Source organism: Oryzias latipes, chromosome 2 (assembly GCF_002234675.1).
Source record: "Oryzias latipes chromosome 2, ASM223467v1".
NCBI classification, from domain to species: Eukaryota; Metazoa; Chordata; class Actinopteri; order Beloniformes; family Adrianichthyidae; genus Oryzias; species Oryzias latipes.
Window position 1 is genome coordinate 20602604 of NC_019860.2, and position 26184 is coordinate 20628787.

The 26184-nt window shown below is 41.2% G+C and overlaps 2 protein-coding genes across 3 annotated transcripts in view; one reads left to right on the top strand and one right to left on the bottom strand.

Annotated features, from left to right (window-relative positions):
* Nucleotides 1–26184, bottom strand: part of LOC101171810 (E3 ubiquitin-protein ligase Midline-1) — a 73991-nt gene that overhangs the window by 35219 nt on the left and 12588 nt on the right. Inside the window, exon 1 of one of the 2 annotated variants that reach the window (XM_004066587.4) lies at nt 10041–10327. The exons of the other annotated variant lie outside the window; for it this stretch is intronic. The gene's annotated coding sequence lies outside the window, so the exon portion shown is untranslated. Of the gene's footprint in view, nt 1–10040; nt 10328–26184 lie in introns of those variants that run through there. 2 annotated transcript variants of the gene reach the window in all.
* Nucleotides 1–26184, top strand: part of msl3 (MSL complex subunit 3) — a 204649-nt gene that overhangs the window by 19438 nt on the left and 159027 nt on the right. The gene's annotated exons all lie outside the window — the stretch shown is intronic.

Below are 26184 nucleotides of genomic sequence, written 5' to 3' on the forward strand. Positions count from 1 at the left end.
TGCCAGAGTTTTGTTCGCGGAAGCCCAAAATTTAAGCCCAGATACTAGCTTTAATATTTTAAATTTAGCATGTACACCACCCTTCTCCACTGGTCAGTCTTCATGCACCACCTACAGCAGAGCTAGCCTTAGGTCCTGTAGCTGTTAGCATGGCAGCTCGTCACAAAGAAAACCAATTTAAATGTTAAAATACAAGATTGAAGTACTACTAAATTATTGTGTCCATATTTCTGCAAGTCATCTATTAATTTCAGCTGATGGATACCTCTTACGTAACTAAGAAATGTAAATAACTGAGGCGAGAACGATGAGACACCATCGATTTTATAACGATAGTAAGAAGGTAGATGAATGTGTGAACTCATTTAAAATATAAAAAATAAGGTAAACAACTTAGCAGGCTGTTCTAGGTAATTCAAACACACTTTTCTAGAGCAACATTTCATATTTAATGTGTAATTGTAGAAAATAAAACGTTGATAAAACATTTTTAAAGTGAAGCAACAGAAAGTGAAGTAATTCCAACAAGTTATTTTATGGCTTCCCGGTTGATCTCACCAATCTAAAACCTTTTTTACAATTTCACATTTATTATATCTTTTACTGAAACTCTAATACTTGGTTACCTGCCAATTTCCTGGAAAGCCAAATATCTGTGAAATCAAGCTGAAGATAATCCTGAATGTTAAAGCTCCTTCAACTTTTGATCTCCGTTTGTGTTGGGATTGTCTGCGCCCTGCCTCTGAATCTTTCATTAACTCTGGATCCATGAAGGTAGCAGCTTTCATCTTCCACTCACAGTTTAGGCTGCTGAAATTTTCATAGGTATTCAGTCTGTCCATTTTCTAAAAGAACTGATTCCACAAGAGGAGGGTGTGGACCAAAACTGGTTTTTAAGCTGATTTTTAACCTCTAAAATAAAATGATACAACATTTTAGGAAAATATAAAACAAAAAAAACTAGAGCTGGGTCTGTTCGACTGAGTGGGAAAATTAAAATATGGTTAAAATACGGTTCCAAAAACAGCCAAATGCTGCGTTCCTTCACTGAAGCACACACTTGGATGAAGGGGTCTGCTTGGTGCTTTGACGAGAGCAGCCGTGGCAGTCCGTGGTGCGGATCCAAGAAGTAGGTCAACTCCATTGACCTGGTTCACGTAATCAGCATACACTGTGTGTGTCACTTTACGATCTTCTCGTTCCACTTCCCTCCCTCAAGTTTCCAAGGACAGAGAACAGTAAACATGCAGGGAAGCGGAGGAGGGCGAAGCATCGGAGGCCGGGTGTAAACGCCATTGCTGCCTGTCTGAGTTCATGAAGTCACAACTCAAACAAAAACAAACATTTTCAGTCGATTATTAAAGTGTAAATTAGGTACTTTTCAGAAAAATTGGTCGAATAAGCCATTTAAAAAGATCAACCAACTGGAGGAAATGCCAACTGTCAAGAAAAGGATGTTTTTATTCAAAAATTATCACAGCTGTAGCCACTTGGCACTCTCTTATCTCAATCAGAACTTTCAAGATCTGCTTACAGGATTTAAAAAGGTCAAATTAAAGGAGAAAAATAAGATGCTTTTTTTGGGAGTAGATAACTGAAACCACATTAACCCCTGATCCCAAGCAGTGGTCGGTTCCAATCACTATGGCTACGTTCACACTGCAGGCTGAAGGGACCCAATTCCGATTGTTTTTTGGTTTTGTTTTTTACCCCTATGCAAACTGTATCTGATCTTTTCATGACAGTCTGAACGACACAAAGCCGATCTTTTCAAATGCGACCCAGGCCACTTGGGTATGTGGTCCCGAATCCGATACATATCCGATCTTTTCAAATGCAACCGCCGTCTGACCGTCCAGGCAACATGTATCCGACCCGTACGTTGTCAATCTGCGTTGAAGTAGGTGGGAACGAGAACATAAACATCAACCATGGTAGACGATGCTGCTGAGACCAGTCAGTGAAAAGGAAGCGAGGTCACCGATTGGATTCATATTTGGGGTGACAGCTCTATTCAGGCAAAACTCGAGGGCCCTTATCGCAACCGGGTGGTTTTTGAAAAAAATTCCAGCGAAATGGCCTTTCCCCGAGATTACTTTTTTTTTCCCCTTTCAGACTGTGGTCAGAAGCGCGGGGGACTGAAGGCGGATCCTCCTTCGGGGTTCACTTCCCAGTTCGGACCCTCAGATTCTCCAGAGCAGGTTAATCGAGAGTCAATACCAGTTCTGTTGGGGGAAGCCTTCTTTTATTATCGTTCTCCTTCCTCCCTAACACACAACATGAATGCACGCCCCCACTGCCCCTCTTACACACACACACGGCCCCAGCACATACACATCCCCATTCCACAACCATGGGTACAGACGATCCTGGCTCCAATGCCTTCTTAAAATGAGAAGATTGTTATTGTGCTGGCTCCTTTTTGAAAATAAATGTAATAATGCAAAAGACCTCCACTGTTGACAACAGTGTTGTTGACATCCATTGTTAACGTTAGCTACTTCCGCAAACAACGAGTCACGTCATTCACCGTTGAGTACTCTTCTGCGCATGCGGGTCAATTCTGGGTCATTTTACTTTCACACAGGAGATCACAAAAGTGTGCATTTAATTGGAGATGTGAACGGCCTTGCAAAAAAATCTGATTTTTTCAAAAGATCGGAATTGAGCATTAGGCCCTGCAGTGTGAACGTAGCCTATGTGACGGGGTTCTTCTTTGCAGCAAGGAAATGAATCACTCTAAAATAAGAAATAATGACCAAGCCAGCAGACTCCAAATTTCAAACAGTAAGATTTTATTGATCCCAAAACACACATCAAAGAATGAATTCAACTGATTCTGGGAGAGTCTGTTGCCACCACTGCAACCAAGATTGCTCTGTCTCAACTGGGAAAAGTTCACCCCTTATAAAGCCTTAGCCCCTCCCACAGGCCAATTAACCAAACACATCTTTAAAACTAATTCCTGCCTTGCAACCTGGAGGATTCTGAAACAGAACTCCAAAATTTTGGAATACGACAAACTGTAAGTTACATCAAAGCAGAAACGGCGTTGTATGTTCTGCAGGCATGCCCCGCCCTCTCCACCATTTTGATCTGGTGGGTGGGTTTTCTGTTGGTTTTGTATGCATAGCAACCATTTTATGTTTTGATCACCTGCGGATGACGAACAGATCTATGTCATTTTTAGAAGAGTTGACAAAAATACATTTCTGGATTTCCTTGGCACCAAAGGTTGTTTTTTTTGTTAATTACATCTACCTACCTACCTAGTATGTTCATATTGATTGTCAAATCGTTTCATTCATCTTGAGTCAGTGTATCTGCGGTTGAACTGGTAAACTATCACCAGTAAGGTATGGAGTTAATTCAGTCTCAATAATCAGAAATGCACACAACCTGTTTCACAAATACACACGCTCTGATTCACAAATGTAATTTTACGCAAACGTGCAATATTAATTTGGAAATGCACACGTTGTTTCACAAATGCACACCCTGTATTTCACAAACACACACGTTGTGTCAATTAAACTCATCAGCAAAGCAGGTGTACTCGCTTTCAGCCAATCGAATAGCCTCTTAGACTTTTTCCAGCTTCCACACAGGTGACAAAAAGCCCCGCCCATCTTTGACTCTGTACCAGTCGGTAGTTAGAGTGTTAGCTTTAGCATGCCTCCTGTAGGTTTATTGCCTTCGGTCGTCAAAAATTATTGGCTTGTGCAAGTTTCCACTGGACTTGGCAACAGTGGTTGAATGCAGTTGGCATTGAATCCAGTGAACTGTCTCCTGGTGATGAGATTTGCTATGAATGTTTCACTCAGGATAGTTAGTCCTGAGTGAAGCTTTGCTGCTAGCGTCCTTTTAGCACTCAGACACCGGGTCCCTTCGGTCTGGATCATGAGGAGAAAAATCTTCAACTTCCACAGAAAGTTCTGTGGGGAAACTGGCATCACTTTGTACCACTCTCCATATTAAATGTAGTGTGACTACATTACCTCAAGCTAACCTCCCTGTCAATCACAGATCAATTCAGCCCCCCCCCCCCCCCCCCCCCCCCCCCCCCCGTTTTTTCTCTCTCCAGTGAGTGAAGTCATCCTCCAACTGTCCTGTTCCGTTACCCCTAAAGTTAGAACAGAGTTACTATACTGACTTTAATCATAATGTATGATTTGATTTTGTTACTCCTAGCTAAGGGGCTTTGTATCTCCTGGACTTTAAAACTTTTCCCCCGTGCTTGTGTGCTGTGCACCTTCAGTTCTGACATCAGTGTGGAAGCTTAAAGAAAGTCTAAGGGGCCATTCGATTGGCTGAAAGTGAACACACCTGCTTTGCTGATGAGTTTGATTGACAGATTCATTAGCCAATGGTGACATTAATTGACCTGCAGCGTGAAAGGAGTCTCAATATTCACCGTAGGATAATCTCTCACAAATGTGGGGAGATTCACAAATGAGCAGTTTTGTGAACGCACATTCTAAAATGTGCACGATCTGTGAGTTCATATTCAAAGTGTACCTAAAAATGATGTTTGTGCAGCATCTATTGTGAATTTCTAAAAAATGCATTGTGTTTTTGTGAAACACAGTGTGCACATTTGTGAGAAACACTTGTTGTGCATGTGTGAAACATTTAGTTGAGATTTGAGAAACACAACGTGCGTGTTTGTGAAACACAGGGTGTGCATTTGTGAAACACGTGTGCATTTCCAGATTAATATTGCAAGTTTGCGTAAAATTACATTTGTGAATCAGAGCGTGTTTATTTGTGAAACAGGTTGTGTGCATTTCTGATTATTGAGACTGAATTAACTCCATAGTGAGGAGGCCACAACTGACCAAATCGAGTAAAGCAAGAAGAAACAAATGTTTGAAACTTTATCTGCTGAGAAATAAAGATGAACCATATTTCCTCCTTTACAAAAAGTGAGATTCTGGATTCTTTTAATATTTAACCAGTCAAGAGTGCTAACTGTTGACACACATGCTCCAATGTGTTGTCTGATTTCAGCAACCCCTGCCTGGTTGATCCTTAATCCGCTTCCTGCCATCCTGCCTGTGACCAATCCTAGCCTTTCATGGTTTGTAGTGGTCAGTCACACTTAACAGGATTGGCTGGCCATTGTCTGGGATGCGGAGGCTATTAGCGATCGTGTGTGGCAGAGCTCGTCTCCTTTTGTGACCCAGATTGGGCACATGTGAAATTCAACGTGATGTTTGGGGCTGGAGATTATAGGAGAACGTGTCTGGGGTTTGGTGAGGATACGTTTTAACTGGGTTCTTTGATCTTCACCCTGATGAGATGCATCCACGAAGATTATGACAGACCTGTTGGGGTTTAAGGAGTTTCTTTAAACTAGGACTAAAGGCTTATTATCAAAACTGCTCAACTTGTCAAAATAAAAGCATTCAGTTTGCATAATATTTTGCTACCTTTTGATCTTTTCCTCTATGCAGTTAAAGCTGGAGAAAAAGTCGACTCAAGAAGTTTGGTGCTTTAATGACTGCCAATATATTGACCCTCACTTGCAATTACAATTATGTTGGGATAAAAGGGATCAAATTGTGCCCATTTCCTGATTCCGCAGGCATTAGTTTTCATTTAAACTAAATATGGTCAGCATGAAACTGCCTCCACAAAGCTGGAGAGTGTGCATACATGACCAGCACACTGGAGAGATGAAGCCAGCGTGTGTGGCATCTGTGAGGGTCATGTGGCAAAGCATGCCAGATATTGCAATTTAATGTGAGTTGTTCGGGGCAAAGAGGAAGTATGCTGCAGTAATCTCCTCCTCATTAAGTTGTATATGTGGGGTTTTAAGTCTAGCACTCATAGTACAAGGCACTTGTGATTTAGCAAACACAGCTCGGATTAAAATGGCGCTGTCCAACTACCGTTCAGTTTTTGATGTTTTCTTTATGAAAACTGATTTCTTTGTCATTTTTGGTCGATAGGTTAAGATGCACTGTTTTTCTGAAAGTCATCCTTCCAATACCACTCAAGAGAAAGAAAGATTGTAGGTCATTTAAATCCTACGTACCGTTTGATGTTTATTGAATATGTTGGCATTCATATTGAACCTAACCAACAACAATTCACTACAAACTCTACTAAAGTCATTATTAGGACCACAAACATTACCATAACTCTTTTAGACCAGAGGTGGCACCTAAATAACACGCTCTTTGACGTACAGTAAGTCTTCAACCGTTTACGCAATCAACGTCATATGGGCTTTGCACCTAACATCATTTCAGTGAAGTGTCGCATATCAGTGCAAAGCTGCTTTTCTGCGCTCCAGAAGCCGCTTACGGTTGAAGAGTTACGGTAGCTGGTAGAATGTCAACACTTGAGAAAAAGCCTAGATGTTAAAGGGTTAAAACTAGGGTTAAACTACATAGCTGAAGTAATTTCTATTGGGTCTATTTTAATCCTTCAACATGAAGCTTTAGCTCCAGTGTTTACATTCTTTTAACTATTGTAACTCTTCCACCGTTTATTCAATTAACAGGATTCCAGTAAATTCTGAAGTGAAGAAAAGTGGCTTTGCACTGATATGCAACACGGCCAGCCTGCTCAATAAATCGCAACTTTATTGTTATTGCGATATCGAGCTGTGCAATATGCATATCGCAAAAGTTTGCAAAAATTGCGATAAATGGTAACTGTAAATGTGCTAAAAGAATCTTATGTCAGCTGGACATATCAAACAAATCAAATAAATACTTTTGTGCATTTGATCATTTACGTCATTGACCAATCAGAAGAACCCCTTTTATGTTAGATGCTAGCCTCCTAGACAAGGGTCATTTGGAGTGTAATTTAAGTTATGTGACTCTTTAGTTAATCTGTTGCAGTGAAATGGAAAATTATGTATTTTGTTGTTTTGCTTGTTTTTTTCTCGTATCGAAAGTTGTTTCGTCATCGCAATATTGATCACCGATATCACTAATCGCAAGTTTTCTCATGTCGTGCAGCCTTAAAAGCTGGTATTAAACGCTGCTTCAGTCCGTGTCAGAATCAGCTGATTCAAGTTGATCTCGTAAATGGTCAAAGAGTTGGGGTGAGTCAAAGAGTGTTTTTTAGGCAATGCTGGTGACCTCGCTGGTGTTAAAGGGTTGATTGGTGAAAAAGCGTTTTTCTTGCTGTAAGGCCAAATGGGAATTGCTGGAAGCAGTTTAGTTGAGTTCTCAGATCTTGGATGTAATTGTAAACCACTTATGGAGAAGATTATAAAAAACAGTATTGACTTTTGCATCTTGGATTTTATCGAATTGAAATATTGCGGTTAGATGACCTTGAAATCAGGACATTGTCATTTTAGCTCTACAATAATTTACATCTACAATAATCTCTACTGTAATTTCCACACTATAGGGAATGCATTTTAAGGTGCACCGTCAATGAATTGGCTACGTTAACCTGCAGCTCACAGCCTCATTTTTAACAAGTATAGACAAACACACTGATATCGCTAACACAAACGTTACTATGACTACTCCAACTCCCAACCTTGTTAGTAACAAAAAATAAACAAAAAGTTCGTCACCGCTACACCTTTAGCGTATTTACAATAACAATTTTGTTTGTGAAACTAAAAAATAACAGATTGGCATTGGATCAATATGTCATGAATCAGCTCGAAGTTGCTTCAACATCAGTAAGACCAACCAGAACCAAAACATATACAAAGTGCTCTGGGTTGAGAGGCCAATTCTTGAAAAAGTTAAGCCTTTGAAGTTTGCCTTATAGTGTGGGAAATATGGTAAAACAAATCACGTGGAAATGACCAGGTGTAGTCTAAAACACAGAGACGTGGTGGCTAAAAACAAGATTCCCTTAAAATGTATATTGGATATGGTTATGTCTAAATTCAGTAGTGGAGATAGAACATTTTATATAGTTGGGCTAGAGGGGGGCAGAATACCTGAACTCAACAAGTGGTGAAAGGGTGGGGATGAGCCAAGATTTTGTCTAACCTGCTTTCTGTGCAGCAGTTTTCTAACTTTTAAGACAACGTGGACTAAAATGTTCCCATATCATGGATTTAAGGACTGGAAACACTTGAGGTTCAATAGCTGTTATTCAATTAAACTCCAAGGTTGAGATAAATCTAGTTGTTGGGCGTGTATTCATCCAAACTATCAATGGAAAACAAGTGGAGAAATGTCAACTCTTTTTGAACTTGTGTAACACTTTTAGCCATATTGATGGTCTGAAATCTCCCTTCCAGAAAAAATTATGATGCAAAAGGTTCAAACGTTTGGCCAATAATTTTAATTTAAACAAAATATTAGCGTATGAAGTTTGAGTTCTTTGGAGGACAAGCTGCCAAGTTTCAATCAACCCCTTCATTTAATAGCCAAACAATCAAAAGTTTCCATGACGACTTCACACATCTCACTGGAACGGCTATTAAAGAGACAGTGTGGCATGTGAAATGAACTGATTCATAGTGGAAACAAAGATGAACTGAAAGAGAAAAGGAGAGAAACTGTATTCGTTTCCCTTTTTCCTCCAAAGATGTTTAGATAGCAATTAGTGGTTTCCGCCTCCAGCGACTGAAGTGGGCGTCTACTATTACTTTGAAGATCGAATTATCCTGTTTATGCTAAGATAAGCACTTCATGAGTCATTCCCCACTGCTTTATCATGCATCGGTACGAAACCAAGAGATTTCGGAGAGAAACGGTGGGGACGAACACGCTCAGCTTGCAGCAAAGTTTTACTGCAAGCCTTGTTTTTAACCTTGGGATCAAAGTCGGCGATCAAAGTAACTTCAAGGAGTTTTAAAGGATCGTGATTGCACCATTCAGAAGTCCTATGTGGATAAGTTCCATTCAATTCCTTTGTTCTAAAGAATAAAAGAGACTAAACTGATTTAAGAGATGATCAAGACTAGGGTCGCCTCACTGGTGTCATGGGAAACAGGAAAGTAACCAGGAACAATAGTATTGTTGCTATATTGGTCTCTTCATAAGTCAACACAAACCCTCTTCCTTTTCTGTCTGGAGTCTTGGTCTGTCTTCAGAAGGACAAATTCCGAGACGTGGATTCTTGAGTTTTTGGCAAACATCTGCTTAAATTTTGGTTCTTCAGAGAAGTTGTCACCCCCTAGCCCCCCAAGCTTTCTCACTTTAGAACGTCTTCCTTCGAGTTCTCCATTGTCTTGAAGAACAAACTTGGATTTCTTTGATCCCTGACCTACAGCAGGTGTGAAGGATCAGCGCTCACAATAAGCTAATGTGGGCCAGCTGTCACACACACGCTTCAGTTCTCTTAGCACGCACACACATCCATGCAGGAATGCACTGATGTGTGTCTAACATGACTCTGCACACAGGAGCCGATCCTCTGAGAGGCTATTACGAGCACGCAATTAGTGGTTTGCACCAGCGTGAGGACGGCCTCATTTACGCTCGTGCAGTTCAGTCGAGTGCAGATAAACTCTTGAAAATCGAAATACACGGGACACTCTGCAGCTTTAAAGACCTGCACAAGCACACATTAGCAGCACCAAAGCACACATGCTGTGTAAGGCAGCCCTTTAAGCTACGTCTGCTGTCTTTGTGTCCTGGGCTTCAAACAGGAACCAAAACACACAGAGTGGCACTTTGAAACTGGGTCACAAAAAGCAGAGTGAATGAAACTCAAGCCCACATTCGCATTTTATGTAGTAGCAAAAAAAAACATACCCAGACTTGAGTCAAAACTAAGTTTAAATCTACAGACCAGTGACGCTTTTGGAAGAACCCGCATAAAGCCATGTGATCAAAGCAGAAGGCATGCTCAGCAGAAGTTTTTTCCATGTCACAGATGGCTCCACAGACCTCTGAAGCCACGGCTCTGTCATTATCATTCCAGTAATTCTGGCTTTCCTTCTCATTTCCACTGAGAATAGCTGAGGTTGAAGCGTGCGGGAATCCCCCAAAGACTCACAGACTTAACTAAAATAAAGAGGAGCAGAAGATGCCCCTGAGACAAAAACCCCCCACTAACCATTTTCAGGTAGTTACTGGAGATGGTTATTATGCCCTTACCTTCCACATGATTAAAATCCCATCATCCACAGACAAAGTGAGAAAAGAAGTGGAGAGAGAGGCGGAGGAGGAGATTGGCAGCTGTCTTTTGACCTCTCTCTCTACTCTGTGGGATGCAGAAAGTATGGCAGCAGCAGCGGCGGCTGAAACGGCAGCGAGCGGCGCTCTCAGAAGTCGGAGAGGATGAGGATACACCTCCGTGGTGGTGTCATCACCTCTCATGACATGCTCCCTCCTCTGCCTGTGCGAGCCTTTCCATCCTGACCCGAGAGAGAGGGGCTTAAACAGTGAGCAAGGCAGACCGACCAATGTCCCACCCCCTCGGCGGTTCTCCTCCTCCCCCTTCTGTGCATCTACTGTATTCAAATCTCCCAGTGAGCCGTCCTGCTGTTGAGGCGGCCAATCGCTTGACAACCGGGGGGTGGAGTCTGTTTGCCTTGCATTGTGCGGAGCCACACAGACTGATAACATGAGGCTAAATGAACATGTCTGCTCACTTTTTTCCATCTGAATTTCCCAGAAAAAGAGAAGAAATAGAAGTTGTTAACAAATAAAGGTTCAAAAAACAAACTCCAATCTTTTAGCTAAAAATCGAGTTTTGATCACGTTTCAATCTGTATAAAGTCTGTAAATCTCAGTGGCTTTCAGTAGAAGATTTGGATTCACATGGAGATCTTATTTCCTTGGATAGTCAATAAAATATGAACAAAATTAAAGCTATTCCATCTATAAACTCCACATCTACTTGAAAGTCAACAAAATAAAGAAAAGTGATAAAAAGTAGAAATAATACATTACCCAGTGCAAATCAAAAAAGAGCTAAACGTGTCTCATTGGTAACATGTGGTAGCAAACCAAAACTAAATCTGACATTCTTGTCATTCCTATCCTGATTAAATCATTAAGCTGGTTACCCATGTGTAAAAAAAAATCATTAGGTTGATTGAAGTGGGAAATGCAAAACTGCAGTATATGCGACAAATTAGCAACAAATGTCACTTTGATGATGCAGAACTTGTCATGAAGAAAAATTCTGTTATCCCTATTCTATTAGACCTGGATTACCACAAATAGTGTCCCACTCCGATCATCTTATCTATATTAGGAGTTATTTATTTTTTATTTTTTTTTACTTGTCCTGTCCAACAGCTAGGCAAACAGATGAGAGCTGAGGGCCTCTTGTGTTGGACATATTTTATTTTAACAATAGGGGTTATTCATCTTCAGACAAACCAAAGGTATGTCTGAATAAACCCCTTTTGTAATTGAGGCCAAACTTTATTAATTTCAAACATGTTTGAAGATCTTTGGTGTTGGACCGGACGGAAAAGGAAAGAGGGGAAGAAGAGAGAGGGACGTTAGAGAGGGGGGGGGGGGGGTAGGAGGGTGATAATAGGAGGGGGAAGGGGGGGTAAGACCATGAAGCAGCATAGAGCAGACAGGTTTACTGGTTGTTTATCATTACGGTACGGTTCAAATGTAGTACAAAAAAGGGCGGGGCCTGTTCACACACACTCAAATATTATCAACACACCTGCTAGCTGCAAAAATGTCCACATGTCAACATGTACACAAAACAGATAGTGTTCACGAACGCATACCTATGCCTTTAAACCAACTAGTGTGAAATCTTTCATTCATTCAATCATGCAAACTATTAGTGCAAAGGTGAGCTAACACCTGTGCTCAGGTGAGTGTTTATGTTCTTTTAAAATGGATGGTGGAATGTGAAAATAAGGAGGAGGAGCGCCCAGCCACCCCCACACCCAGACCCCCGCCGCAGCAGCAGCGGCAGCCGGAACTCCCCCAACGCCACACGGGAACAGGCAGGGAACAACCGCCCCCCGGGCGACCAAGACCGCCACCCAGGCCAGGGCCAGCAGGACCGCCGTGAGGCCCCCAGAGCCAGAGAGCAGGGAGGCGCGGAGGGAAAGAGAGCGCCGCCCCAGCCCAGCCAGGAAAGCAGCCCCCCCGCCGCGCCGGAAGAGCCCAACGCAGGGCCCCACCGGAGAGGGACGCCCACAGCCCCAGACGAGCACCCCACCACCACCCAGGAGTTCCGGGCATCCCCCCGCCCCGACCCCAGGTACGAGCCAGGACCCCCCAAGGGAGACCCGCTCCACACTCCAGGCAGCCACCCACCCGGCCCACGGTTGGTCCAGGTAGGAGCAAGGCAGGGGCCCGCCGCCCCCGCCCAGGAGGGGGGAACCCCGGGGAAAAAAGGGCGGCCCACAAGGGGTGTTATAAATATGGCCCGACCAGGCTCGGCCATGTTGGAAGTTTGGCAGGGCCCAGCGCCCAGGGGCAAGGACCAGGACCCACCCCCCAGGGACACGAACACCCCCGGCTCAGGTGTAATATGAACCCCCCCCACCGTGCGGAGAGAGCACCGCCGGGCCCAGGGAGCCGGCACCCAAGGGACACGGCCGCCATCGCCAAAGGGCCCGCACCCCCCACCAGGGAAGGGGTAGGGGACAGATGGACCCAGGTCCCACCTTCCATGTAAAATGTGTGTGCGTGTATGGGTGTTTGAGAGGGTGTTTGTGTGCATGTGTGTGTGTTTGTTTGAATGTATATATTGAAGGGGGAGGGGTGTGTGTACTAAGGGGGGTGCAGTTAAAATTGGCGAGTAGGGCACTAAGGGGACATCTCCTGATTACTCACAGTGATGTCCCCTCACCCTCCACACCAAGGGGCCCTAAATGTCTAAGGTGCGGTTAAAATTGGCGGGTAGGGTGCCAGGAGGACATCTGCTGCTTGCTTGCAGTGATGTCCAAGCACCCCCCCTACCAAGGACCCTACATGTCTAAGGTGCAAATAAAACCGAAAGAGGGGGGGCCCACTCCATACGGCAACCATAGGAGGGGGGCCACTCCCAAGTAGCCCCCCCCCAAGGCGCATCGCAGGCTAGACCCCCCACCCCCTCACCCTAATATGAGGTTATATGAGGAAGGGGGTAAGTTGGGGAGTTATTTATGATTATGCCATGTAGCCTAAATGAAAAAAAACTGCTGTTTTCCAGGACACAGAAAACGACAGTTTTTTGAAAATGTTGGAGTGTAACTGTACAAATGATTTAACTTTTTCAATAGTAGAAGTCGGTCATGAGAAATTCGTGTCTGAATTGTGGACGAGACTGTTGGCACTGAGCAACCCCGCCCCCCTTCCCATTGCTGAGAGCTTGGTGCATGTAGCTTTTGTCCCGCCCAGAGTATTGTCTACGTCGGTTTCAAACGGCATTTTACATTTGCTCCTGATTCATAACGATTTGGATAAAGAAATTCTCAGAAATAACATTTTAATCTTAATTTTCTCAGTGCGTGCCATTCTTTCAGCACAAAAATGCCACAAGAACATGTTAAAATCACCCAAAACAAAACACAATTTTCATCCCAGTATTTCTACTATTGTGTGTTCTGACCATAAAATTTAAACTGGAGTGATGGAGGCAAAATGATAAATGCAATAAAATGTCGCTACCCTATTTTCTCTATGCAATAAATCTTATTTTGAACCTGTTTAACACTTTTAGATGTCACCCGCCACACCTAAATAACACACCCTCTTTTAGATAGCGTAACTCTTCAACCATTTACACGATCAACCTGAGACCGCTGATTCTGACACGAAGCACCGATGTGCAACACATTACAAACATAAAGTGTTGCATAACGGCACAAAGCCGACAGTATCAGCTGATACATGATTGTACAGTTACGTAATGTTAATTAAATTTTATTTATATAGCTCAATAGTACAACCAAAGTCGTCTCAATGGGCTTCATACCGGTAATTAAATAGCAAACATTAAATCATAAAGAACAGTATGTGAAGGAATTTGTTTTATTATTATCATTGCTTAAATGTATTTGGTTAAATGTATGTTTAAATGTTAACTTAGATTGACCTTTTTACCTCTTCTGAAAACAGTTGTGTGTTTGTTCATCTGCTTCTCATCCCAGCAAGGAAGAGAGGGGGGTTTACGACACACTGTCCTGAGCTGATAAGGGATACTGTTTGAACTTAGAATCCAACCAAAAGGGTCATTTGACGACACCCCCTAATGAACTTTTTGTCTTTGTCTTGAAAATGTTACCTCCTTCTTGTGTTCTTAATAAAAGCAGCACGGGGAGAGGCAGACCTTTGAGAAGAGAAACGTGGTGGACCTTTTCCAACACATTTGCTCCTCTCCCTCGTGCATGAGAAACTTGATTCTTGTTGTGGTTTGTTGTTTATAATTGTGTTTTTCTTTAATGTCTAGATGCATTTATCTGACAATTAAGTCTCAGAAATCAGTAGGTAATGGCTAAACTACACTAAACAGACTAAGCTAAACTGGGCTTCTTTGCCCTTAGACACTCCTTCTCAGTAGTCACGCTGGAGCTAAAGCTCTGATGATAAAAGGTTAAAGCAAAAGGTCCTCTTTGATTGTATTGTTGTTATAAACATGTCCTTCGACTGTAGAGGACACAGTGGATCAGGATCTCTGACTAGTATTGAGATGTTTGTGCGACATTGTTAAACGGGAAAGGGATTTGGGATCCCCAGACATGTAGGTGTTGTAATGTTTGAAAGTGAGGGTAACAATTCAAAAAAAGAAAAATGAACAGAGCTGTTTAAAGGAGAAATGAATCAGGTGACAAGTAGACTTCTTTTCTTCTGATATTATAAAGAGCCGTGAAGGGAGTCGTTTTGTATTCAATTAGATTTTTAAGGAAAAATTCTCAGCAAAAACTATATCCCTTTGGCATCCCACATGATTTCCTTCTACCTCTAAATGTCAGCAGTTTTGGCAGCTAATCATAAAAGCCCCTCTTTCTTGTGTGTGTGTCCCAATAGGAAAAAGCTTTAAAATAATCTTCAAGATGCAAGACAGGCCCCCACACAGCGAGCAGCTCTGCTGTATTTGGTCACAATTTTTCTCCGTCCGTCACTGATCAGATGAGAAGCCTCGTTTTTATAGACGGTTCTCTTAATCCTGGCCATTGTGCTTAACAGAAAAATGGAAACAATCTGCCTCAACTGTTATTCAGATGTAAACAGCTCATGTGATATGAAATCTGTAAAGCCTGCAGCTCAGTGGTTGCTGGATAACGAATAATCCCTGACATGTTGCCCCAGGCAGGAGCGGGGGAATGTGGCTGCAAGAGTAGGATATTGTTATTCTTAGCACTGGGCCACGGTTTGAACTCCACCCTTAGTACTGGACTCCTAAATGTGAAGAAACGTCTGCAGTCCAAAATCGCGCTAAAGCAGCAAGTAAACTGTTGCTTTTGGATCTGATAAGGACCAGAAAACGAAGGCAGGACCGCGTTGGAACGCACTGACAAGAGATTTCAATTAGATTAGGTCTTTTTGAATTCCTGTAAAGCCACTTTAGCTGTTTTTTATCACTTTAGTTGCAAGATCAAACAAAGTGGAATGATGAGGGAGTTTAGTTGGGATTTAAAAGGCAGTCGAAATAGCTTTGGTGTGTGGGTTGTAGGTATCTTGCTTGGTTTGTGTTTGTGCCAGTTGAAGTGGGTTCAGTTGAGGTTGTGCCCAAAGAATGCTCCATTGGAAAACAAGGAAACACTTTCCATTTCGGGGCATTTCCCAGATTCCCAAAATGGAGAAAAAAACTTTTTTTTCCAAACCTGCCTTCCCGACATAGTGTGTTCCAAACCAAGACAAAAAAAAACCCTAAAATAAAACATACATGGTTAGCTGAAGAGCCTCAGAATCTTCAGGTTTCTTGGGGTGAGCTTATATAATAAATTGTTGTAATTTCTGCCTGGGATGTTGGATCTAAAGGTCAATATCAAAAAAAATGGTATGTTAATCTATGAAACAATTGTAAATTCTAACCATGTAGGCCTTACAGACCTGCCCAACAATTTAGAAAACGATTGTGTAAATACGTTTAATACGTAGAAAGAACCACTATCGCGTTTGATTTTGCTACTGTGGAAATTTTTTATTTCTTTAAATTTTGAGGGCTCAGATACAGTAGATATACAGGACCACATGTGTGATGAACATGGATTTGTGGTGTGAGCGTTAAATTTAAATATGTGGGTTGCACCAATGAAACTTTGGTTTAACCATGTGTGCCTGGACCTAAAATCTCTTTGGTTTGTTGGATTTTTATGGCCAAAATCCTCATTTGAGAAGCATAGGTATATCTTAGATTCACTTTTGTTGTGTTGGTCATTGTGTGCCGTCTGTCTTTACCACTCTGAATTCTAGAAATAATTCACTGATGTACACTAGTCTGTAGAGGTGAACAGCATTGGCATCAACGACCCAATTGGAGGTTTCACCAGACAGATGCTTTCTGTATGAATGTGAAAACTGCTAAATATTCTTTGGTTAAAAAAATGAATAAAGCCCACATCACTTCCTTTATCAAAATATCTGGTGCATTATTTAGTGCAGAGATTCCATGTCCTCTCTTATTTTACCCTATGCTGTCCCTAATAATGTTTTTTTCTTCTTGCAAATGTGATTCTGTTTCAAGGAAATTACCCAACTCTTTGATGGTTGATATATAAACCACTTAATGGGTGAAGGAAAAGGTGTCAGTAACTGATTGATGCAAGTTGTCCCACCTAAAATAATGAGAAAGGGCCTGTAGAGTTCATTTTAGATGCACTTCAATTGTAATGTAAAAAAATAATCCAGGAGATCCCATTGTTTGAAATTTGATTTTGCCTGTTTATTGGTCCAAAAAATAAGTATTGAACTCTAGAAAAACTAGCAAGAATTCTTTCTGAAAGACCTGTTACTTCCTCTTTAAGACGCTTTTCTATCCTTCATTCCTTACCTGTATTATTGACTCCATCTGGATGATCCAGAGGAGGATTAGGAGAATGTCATGTGGTTGGATCTTTAGGGTACTCGCCACTAGCTGTGTTTGGAAGGAGAAAAAGGCTGAGTTGCCATAACAACAAAGCGTGGAAGTGGAAATATTATGGTTTGGGGTTGCTTTACAGATCGATTAATCCGTATTTAGGAAAGGTTGAAGAGGGATGAAATTTTAGACCAAAACCTTCTTCCTTCAATGAGAGCATGGATGGGTCTTTCAGCAAGATGATCCCAAACACATCGTCCGGAGCAACTAAAGGAGCAACTACATAAAAAGCATTTCATGGTTCTGGAGTGGTCTAGCCAATCACCAGACCCGAATCCAATGGAGAATCTGTGGAAAGAGTCGAAAGTCTGTGTTGCCGAGCAACAGCCCCAAAACATCACAGCTCTGGAGAAGATCTCCATGGAAGAATGGACCAAAATAGCAGCTGAAATGTGTCCAAACATGGTAAAGACCCAGGAAGCATCTGACCTTTCACATTCTGTGTATCTATGATAAACATTAGACTTCTGAGCCTAAAGTGGAACAACTAGCAGAATCTGTGACTGATGGATGCTTTTTCTTTTCTTTTGGCCCCCACTGCATGTTTGTGTGTTCATGTATCAATATCATAACATGTAATTAGGTTTTAAGGTTTTTGTCTTTGCATCGTGGGGAACCATGATCCATTAACTGATGCCACCTTTAAAAGGACAGATGGTGTAGCCATTCTTTGAAAGGTGTTTGCCCCCACCCCCACCCCTTGAAGGTTATCCAAAAGCACTCTTCAGGATTAAAGCGCAGGTTACCCTAGGACTCCTCATTTATCCAAGTCTCTCTGCGGGCAGCTCAGCTGAGAAAAGTGTCCTTTGCATCATGGAAGGCCTTTGTTCTATTTATTTATTGACCTTAAATTTCAAGCTCATACCTTCATGTTGTTGTTTGGCTTAAAAAGACTTAGTACAGTGAAACTGTTTATACTTGGAGATCTGAAAAGAGTTCATAGTGACGTTATAAATTCAGTTTGTTGAATAATGGTCAGATTAAACCCAGGTCTTCTTTCTGTTCACTTCAAATGTAAAAATGAAATATGAACAAGTTTTAAAATAATTAGTACAGCTCATCACCACTCCAAAAAAAAAAAAAAAGACATTCATTTTCTGTACCGCTTTGTCCCTTTCGGGGTCACGGGGCTGCCGGAGCCTATCCCGGCTACTTGGGCGTAGGCAGGGGGGATGCCCTGGACAGGTCGCCAGTCTGTCGCAGGGTAGAACGTCCACAGTCACACACCCATGCACTCTCACACCTATGGACAATTTAGAGTTGCCAATTAACCTATGAAGCATGTTTTTGGACAGTGGGAGGAAGCCGGAGATCCCGGAGAGAACCCACGCATACACGGGGAGAACATGCAAACTCCACACAGAAAGGTCCCCCATTGATGTATTTTTCATGTCCCCCAGCCGGGACTTGAACCAGGGGCCTTCTTGCTGTGAGGCAAGAGCGCTAACCACTGCGCCACCGTGCAGCCCAAAAAAAAGACAACGCTATCCAATTGAGGAAAATTTATATTTCTATTATTATAAAACTAACGAAAAAGTAAAAATATTTAATTTATTTACCAGCATTCCACTTTCTACCGTAAACACTTCACCACCGTACATCTGCTAACGTAAACGGTACATGGTATATACTTGTATTGCTCTTTTCTATCTTCCACGAAGGCTTTACAGTCACAAACCCTTTCACCCATTCACACACCGATTCACACGCTGACGCCAACCTTCCACCAAAGGCCAGGTGGGGTTCAGTGTCTTGGACACTTTGACGGGCAAGGCGGGAATTGAACCTGCAATATTCTGATAATAGTCACCAGTTAGATAACCAGTCGCCTTACCGCTGTATCTCTGCACAAACACTTTACCGCGTAACGTGTTGCATATCGGCACAAATATTCTTTTCTCCCCTTCAGAATTGGATACTATATTGGAGTTGGATACTATAGGAGCACTTCACTACTTCATAGTAGTATAGTGTTTACTCAGTTGACGTAAAGCAACTGATTTTTGCGAAACAAACAAGAGTTTTGCGCCGATATGCAACACATTACCACTGTACCTTTACTAACGTAAACACTTCACTGCAGTAAAGGGATGGTCATAAACACTTTACTATTGTAGTTTTGCTAACCCAAACACTTAGCTACCAAACTTTTAGCACTATAAACACTTTACTACTTTATCAGTACTGCTGTAAACAATTCATTAATGTAAAGTGTTGCATATATTGTCAAATCTCAGCTTCAGAATCTGTTTGGAATTGCGATCCTTGCAGAAACGGTGAGCTACAGTAGTTCAGCTGGCGTGCGTTATTTTTTGTGTTGTTTGACTGACAACTACGGTATTAAGCAGTTAAATAAAACTAAAAGGCTTTCAAAACCCAAAGTTAAATTCATAACCAAAGCATGGATGGCATCCACTATTTGAGTAAACTACGTACTGTTCTATTCAAAGTTTTAAAATATTACAACCTTTCCAAATCTTGGGTTGTAGAAAACTCTTTTGATCTTGTAATCGACTTTTGCTTTGGCCCCCCTCCTGCGTTTTCTGCCAGATGAGGAAAGCTGATCTGGCCGGTTCAAAAATGCCTTATTCAAACAAGTGGGAATGAGCGGAATGCAGCTAAGTGTGTGTCCTCTTTGAGAGCGAGGGCATCATGTGGATGAAGGGCGACAGGGTTACGAGCAAAACTGCTCGACAGGGCACCAACTCGCATCAGCAGGATGTGCACCACATATACGCATGAATACAAGCAGAACACATGATTAAATGAATGCGTCATCGTTCCAGGTAGAATAATGCGGGCAGGAAAACAAACGTTTTGGTCTAATAACATGAATCATCATGGAAACGTATTGTACAGTTCTATTTGCTCATGTTTCTCTCTAACAACGGACAAAAAGCAAAGATTGAACAAATCCTTCAACCTTTGCTCTCTACTAGAGCACAAAGGCATTTTTACTGCAAGACTCCTTAGAGAATAAAATCTTTTGAGTAACTCTTCTTGCACTAATTTGCTGTAAAACGGATGTTCTCATCCTCAAAAGGCTGAGTGTGTGACCTTTTATAGGAGCATCATGGCAGACGCACTCAAGAGCCTTCTGGAAAATGCCAAACACAGTTCCCTTCACGATGACCTGCTGCCTTTTTTAAGTGGGGGATCACACGGGGTCAGGAAGGGCCTGGTTTTAATCAGTAATGGGAAGAACCGCAGCGACTGGCTGGCTTTAAAGTGGAGTTGGGAAGAATAAAACAAACTGCTAGGGTGGAAAAAGTTTCCATGTTTAAGACCTTTCTGTTCTTCTGGAACTGATATATTTGCAGATTTAAAGGGGGTAATTAGGGGGAATGGAGGAAGACAAGACAGATGAAGAGCTAAAGGTTTAAAGGGGCGGAGTTAAGGAGATGAAGGAGTCTAGGTGATAAAGAATGGGGCGTAATGTCTTATTTTCTTCTTAGCCTGAACCCCAACGCTTCAATTCAAAGGGTAAAGCTAAAAAATGTAGTAACTGAGATGGAAAACTCCTGATGCAAATAACTTTCAGTTGGCGAAAGGACAAACTAACTGGTATTTTAAAAGTTAGAAACAAATTAACACGAAATAGTTTCATATACATGAAATACTTTTTAGAATCCATCATCAGGTATTTGGGTCCCACTGGTAGTGTTGCACAAAAGGCACAGATTTGTTCAATCGCCTAAAGTTTTGTCCTTTCCAACACGAGAAAGGCTTCCAACTGCATGAGACTATATTTCCACTGACAGAGGAAAATGTTAAACCACAAACTCCGACCCCTTCGATGTCAACATCACTATATAATAAAGATTTAGAACTAAATGAATCTATGATGGGATCACCTGACTTACAGTACCTTTGTATTATAATTTTTTTTTTAATATATAATCACAAGCAATCATTTAAACAGAGAGCAGTTTATTTAACATAGTTTAACCACGGTTTTCCAGCAGAGTTTAGGTAATTATTTTTACATGCTTGGTTACAACAAGGTTGTTTTTAGTTGTTCTTTAAAACTTGGGAGTGGCTCGACATAAAAGATTTGCTAAAAGTAACATCATTGGGTTTTTTTTCCCCCTTTTAAGATCTTTAACTCTGAAACTTTTCAACCGTTAAAGTCATTTCAGCGGATCCTGAAGCAGAGAAAAGCAGCTTTGTGCTGATATGCAACTCAGTACAGTAGTTAAGTGTTTACACAATTAACGAAAATCAACTGATTCTGTTGCGGCTTTGCATTTTACTAATGGAAAGCTTTTCAAAGTACAAAGTCGGTTTCCTCCCAGTCAGAACAAGCTGATTTACCTGGAAAGTGTAAACAGTCAAAGTTATGGTATGTTAAAGTGTGTTTTTTATTTAGGCGTCACCGGTGACATCTCCGGTGTTAAAGGTGCTATACTGCTCAAAATCAAAAATTTCTAGCCTTTAAGCGTTCCATAATGTTTATTTCTCATGAAAAGAAACCCCTAAGCGGTATTTTGATCCAGTCACGCATTTCTGAGTCACGCTCTGAGCAAAAGCCCCTCCCAATCCACGGTAACAAGTGGGTTCCCACATTGTGATGTCACCAAGTGAGGAACCGCCCCTTCCAGGAACAGTCTGCGCTGCCAGCTCCGCCCCCAGGCTAACACACGCACCCACTTTCTCTGTGGAGCTAGTGTTGATCGGCTAAACGCTTTCCTTGTCTATGCACAATATGCTCATCCATTTTAGCAGACGTTTGGATGTTTGTTTTCGTGTGCAAAACATGGACATGCTGCCATATATGCTGACATCATATAATGGGCGGCACCCAAAAGGAGTGAAAGGCGGTGCCTCAGAGGTCGAGTCGTTGGGTAGAAAAAAAGCTTAGGAAAATAAATGTTTCATTAAAAAAAGTGTTATTGTGTGCTAAAGGTAATATCTTATCATATATGAATATCGTTTACTATAAAAGGCTTAAGAATAGCATGATATAGGCACTCTAGAGGGCTGAAGCACTTAAATCTTTAAATTTCCCTTGATTTATATTAATGCTAGATGTGCATATTTATGCTGTGGTGCCGAGGTAGAGTGGTCGAACTCCAATTGGAAGATCGGAGGTTTGGTTTCCGCCCTAGCTGCCCATGTGTCAAAGTGCCCTTGGGCGAGACACTGAACCCAACATTGCTCCTGGTGGTTACAGGTTGGTGCCAGCGTGCCACTTGAGCCGTACAAGGTGTGAATGTTGGCCGACCACCAAGTACAAACAGCAGTTATATAATCACAGTGTTCATAAATGTTGCCATCTGTAAGAAATAATTTGAGTATATTTCTATTTACCACTCCACATCCAATTCTTTGAAGGTTTGTTTAATTCCTCGCTCCAATCCATCAATGAAACAAACTTTCTCCCACGTTAGTCCAAAACTAAAGGGGCTGGAATTCAACCAAATAAAAGAAACTGTAATGCTGTGTTCTTCCTCTCTAACTTTAGAAAAATGACAATTAAAAATAGTTCCCAGGGCAAAAAGACACTTCAATTGCTGAATCCCTTTGAGACATCACTTTTTTTTTTAACCTATGACAAATGAACATGAGTCACGTCTGAATGACCCCTGTGGGGTTTTGCTGTGACTTTTGAAGGAATCGACTTTGAAAAGTCAACCGTGGTTGAAAATAACAGACAAATGTTTGGGGACTTTAATTACAAACCTGCCATACCTATATGTGTTTATAACACCTATGGGATTTGTTTCTTTGGAGATTTTTTGAAAATAACTTTAGTAGATGATTCTGTTCTTCAGGGTAGCTGGAAGAAACTATCCTTTTAGTCAGTTTGCACCATGTTATATGGCAATTTTTCATTGGCTTAATAATATAAAACTTAATATTTCCCCAAAATAATGCAAAAAAAGTAGGAATAGATTATATTTTAAAATCTGGAGCTGTATTTACAAAAGAATGAATTTATTATATCAGTTTTTTTCTGTGGAAGTGTTTTATTAATTCATCAAATACGTTTGCAGTTTGTCTATGAAGTGATATTTTTGTACTTGCAGCCAAAATACAGCCAATACATAATTTTATTGAAATGTAGTTAATTCGGGAGTTACTTAAATAGTTTTTCATGAAGAAAAAAAAATGGCTTCTGAATAGAAACAAATATGAAATTCCTCATTATCCAAAAGAAAAATCAGTATTTGGTGTGATTTTTGTTATGTCGTAAAACACTGCAATCCAAGTAGTTCCCTCAAGAAGGAACATGAAATAATGTTTTTAACATGTTCTTGTGGCATCTTTGTGATGATGGAGGATATTTATAAAAGAAATTGAGAAAATCAGCACCTATGCGATGTAGCATTGCAACTCTTAGAAGAGATCTGGCTCAAAACTGTACACCAGTTATGTTGCACCTGTAACGTCAGGTTGGGGTGTAAAGGGCTGTAAGCTAGTGGCATGTAAACGGAAAACTCTAAGCAACAGGGAGGGGTAGGAGGCCGTTGTTGCTTCACACCAACGATCCCGCCCACAACTCAGAGATAAACTTCTGATCAACTACTGCCGCGCTGCAGAAACTATGTCACGGAAAACAACACAGGTTTTTTTATATTTTAGCTAAAAGCAGCATAAATAAGGGATAATGCCTGACAAAGTGTCCCTTTTTCAAAAATTGACGGACGACGCGGAAGCCTGAACCGTCTAACGCGAAGCATTGTCGAAGGCCATTATCCCGCTTACACCATAGGACTAAGTATTCAAACAGTTTTTAGTACTTTGTTCTTTTTATATTTTCAGTCTATATCGCTTAAAGCGCACCATTTAAAACGTGGTTCGGCGCTTTGTCACGGTAACGGCTGAGTCTGACCGCAAGACTGCAGCGGCAAAAGAAAGGTTAATTAAGCATCAGATCAGAGAGAAAGTTCTCCTCTTACCGCTTGTTTTTGTCCTGACGATGAAGCTAAAGTTTGTTTCAAAGAAGCCAGCGCAGTGATACAGAACATTTAAGCTATGGGACATCATCACTCTCCATTATCACTTTTTAGCAGCCAATCAGAATTGAGTATTCACCCGGACCATGGTATAATCATAATTAAAAGACCCCAGGGAACGCTTTGACAATAGATCAGAGAATTATGGGAGTGGGACTTCAAAGAGTTTGTGGAAGAAAATAGCAAAATGTTCAAATTAGTGAGTTACAAGTAATTAAGGACACTAAAGAACATTCTTACAAAAACAGTCATCATATGTCGCCTTTAACAATTCCATTGGTAATCAGTGCAGCAAAGCTTATTATTATGAACTAATAGGGGCTGACATACAGTGACTTCAGAGAAATAAAGTCAGGCAAAGCTGGAGGTTCTTCAGTCAAATCTGCTCCAAGCACCGTTATGATTCACCGAATCAACCTCAGGTCACATCGTCTATGGAAATATTTTGATTCAATGAGGCCTGTGTGTCCCGAACAAGAAACGCGAGGCAACTGAGGCCTGAGTAACCGTCAACTCTGACTTCCTGGTAGATGTGATCATCTGTTGAGCGCCGGCTCCTTTATTTGAGCTTAGAAGCAAAAGAGATGCGATTCAAAAAGACAGAACAATGCACAAAAGAGCAGACCTTGACCGAGTCGCACATGCCAAACAAACAAATGCATCGCGTGAATCTGCTGTGTTTGTCATCAGCAACAGCTAAAGGTCTTTCTGTCACTCAAAATAAATGTACTGCAACATCATCCAAGCCTATGAAAATCCCCCCCCACACACACACACACACGCACAAGCCCATTTTGCTCCGCCTAAAGGTTGATGCTCTCCACATATATGCCATACATATACAGTACAAGTGTCAGGTAGCATCATCGTAACCTGTCGGGGGGCCAAACGCTTCCTCAAGCTCATGTAAGAAGATTTGCATACTCGTTTTACTGGCCGTCCAAAGAAATTCTTTTTTTTTTTTTTTTTTTATTGGCTGCACATTAAGATCCTTAAAATTCACCAAAAACATTTTGGTGAATTTTGATTTTGATGGTTTCATTTGATGGTTTCAAGAACCCTATTATGTTTGGCTATTAGAATGTTGTCATCTTAAAATTGCAAGCGCTGAACGGACAATATGCAGTCATGCTCTTCAAATAAAAGTCAGTTGAATGGGAATAAAGGAGTAGGCTTAAACAAGCTTCTGCTTATCTCCATTTCAAACAACGTTTTGTTAAATAGTATTTTGAATGGCTGGCCATAGCTTTCAACTGGTATAAAAATATATTTATTGTTTTTATATGCTTGAAATAAATACATAAATGAAACATTATACTTTTAATTGTTGTTTCAGGTATTTACTTTTTTTTTTTTAAGAAGTACAAATTTTAAGGAGATTTGTTATAAGACATAAATGTTAAAGGTCTGCTTTAAGCGCTGATTGTACACGAGAAAATGCTTGCTTCTGGCTCCAACCAAATGCATTCGCCTTTTTTCTTTTCGTTGTACGGACGTCAACCTGTTGAATGCGTCTGATTGGTCTGATTGTAACTCAAGTAACTTAAACTACAGGAAAGAAAATGTTTTAAATGAACATGTTTTGAAAGGGTGGCAGAGCAAGAATGGTAATCTGACAAAAATGAGGACTGAGCAACAGCTGTTTATATATCTACAGTACAAACCAAAAGTTTCGACACACCTTCCCATTCAAATGAATGGGAAGGTGTGTCCATACTTTTGGTTTGTACTGTAGATAATCTGAGGGATTTTGGCTTTTTGGAACCATTGGGCACTTCCTGTTTGGAGTCGATCAGTCCAGAAAACAGCTATAAATCCCGTCTACAGCTTTCGGACAGTGAAGTTTATGAAAAAGTACAACTATACAGAACTGTGGACCTTCAAAAACATTAAAGGATGAAAAAAAAAAAAAACAACAGACGTGTTTTCGAGGAGCAAAAGGCTGCTATTGCTTTCCTGCTGAGAGAAAAATGGAAGTTTTGTTCTTTAGGTGGGCCTAATGAAGGCGTGAAGCATGAATAAATGATAAGTGATGGTCACCCCCACCCACACTCACTTCCCCTCCCTGCCGTGCGGTGCAGCTCTGCTTGGATTCATACAAATGTCTGACAGAAGTCCCATTTCATTTAGAGGTTCTCTCTGTCTTTAGTATCTTTATTAGCAAATGGAGATGGAAGAAAACCACAGAGGACTTGTAGTTTTTGGCCTCGAAAACAAAAGGATTGAAAATAAAAACCCAGAGTGAGAGGAATAAAAGTGCAAGAATCAAAGATCATGTATTTTGTATGAAGGC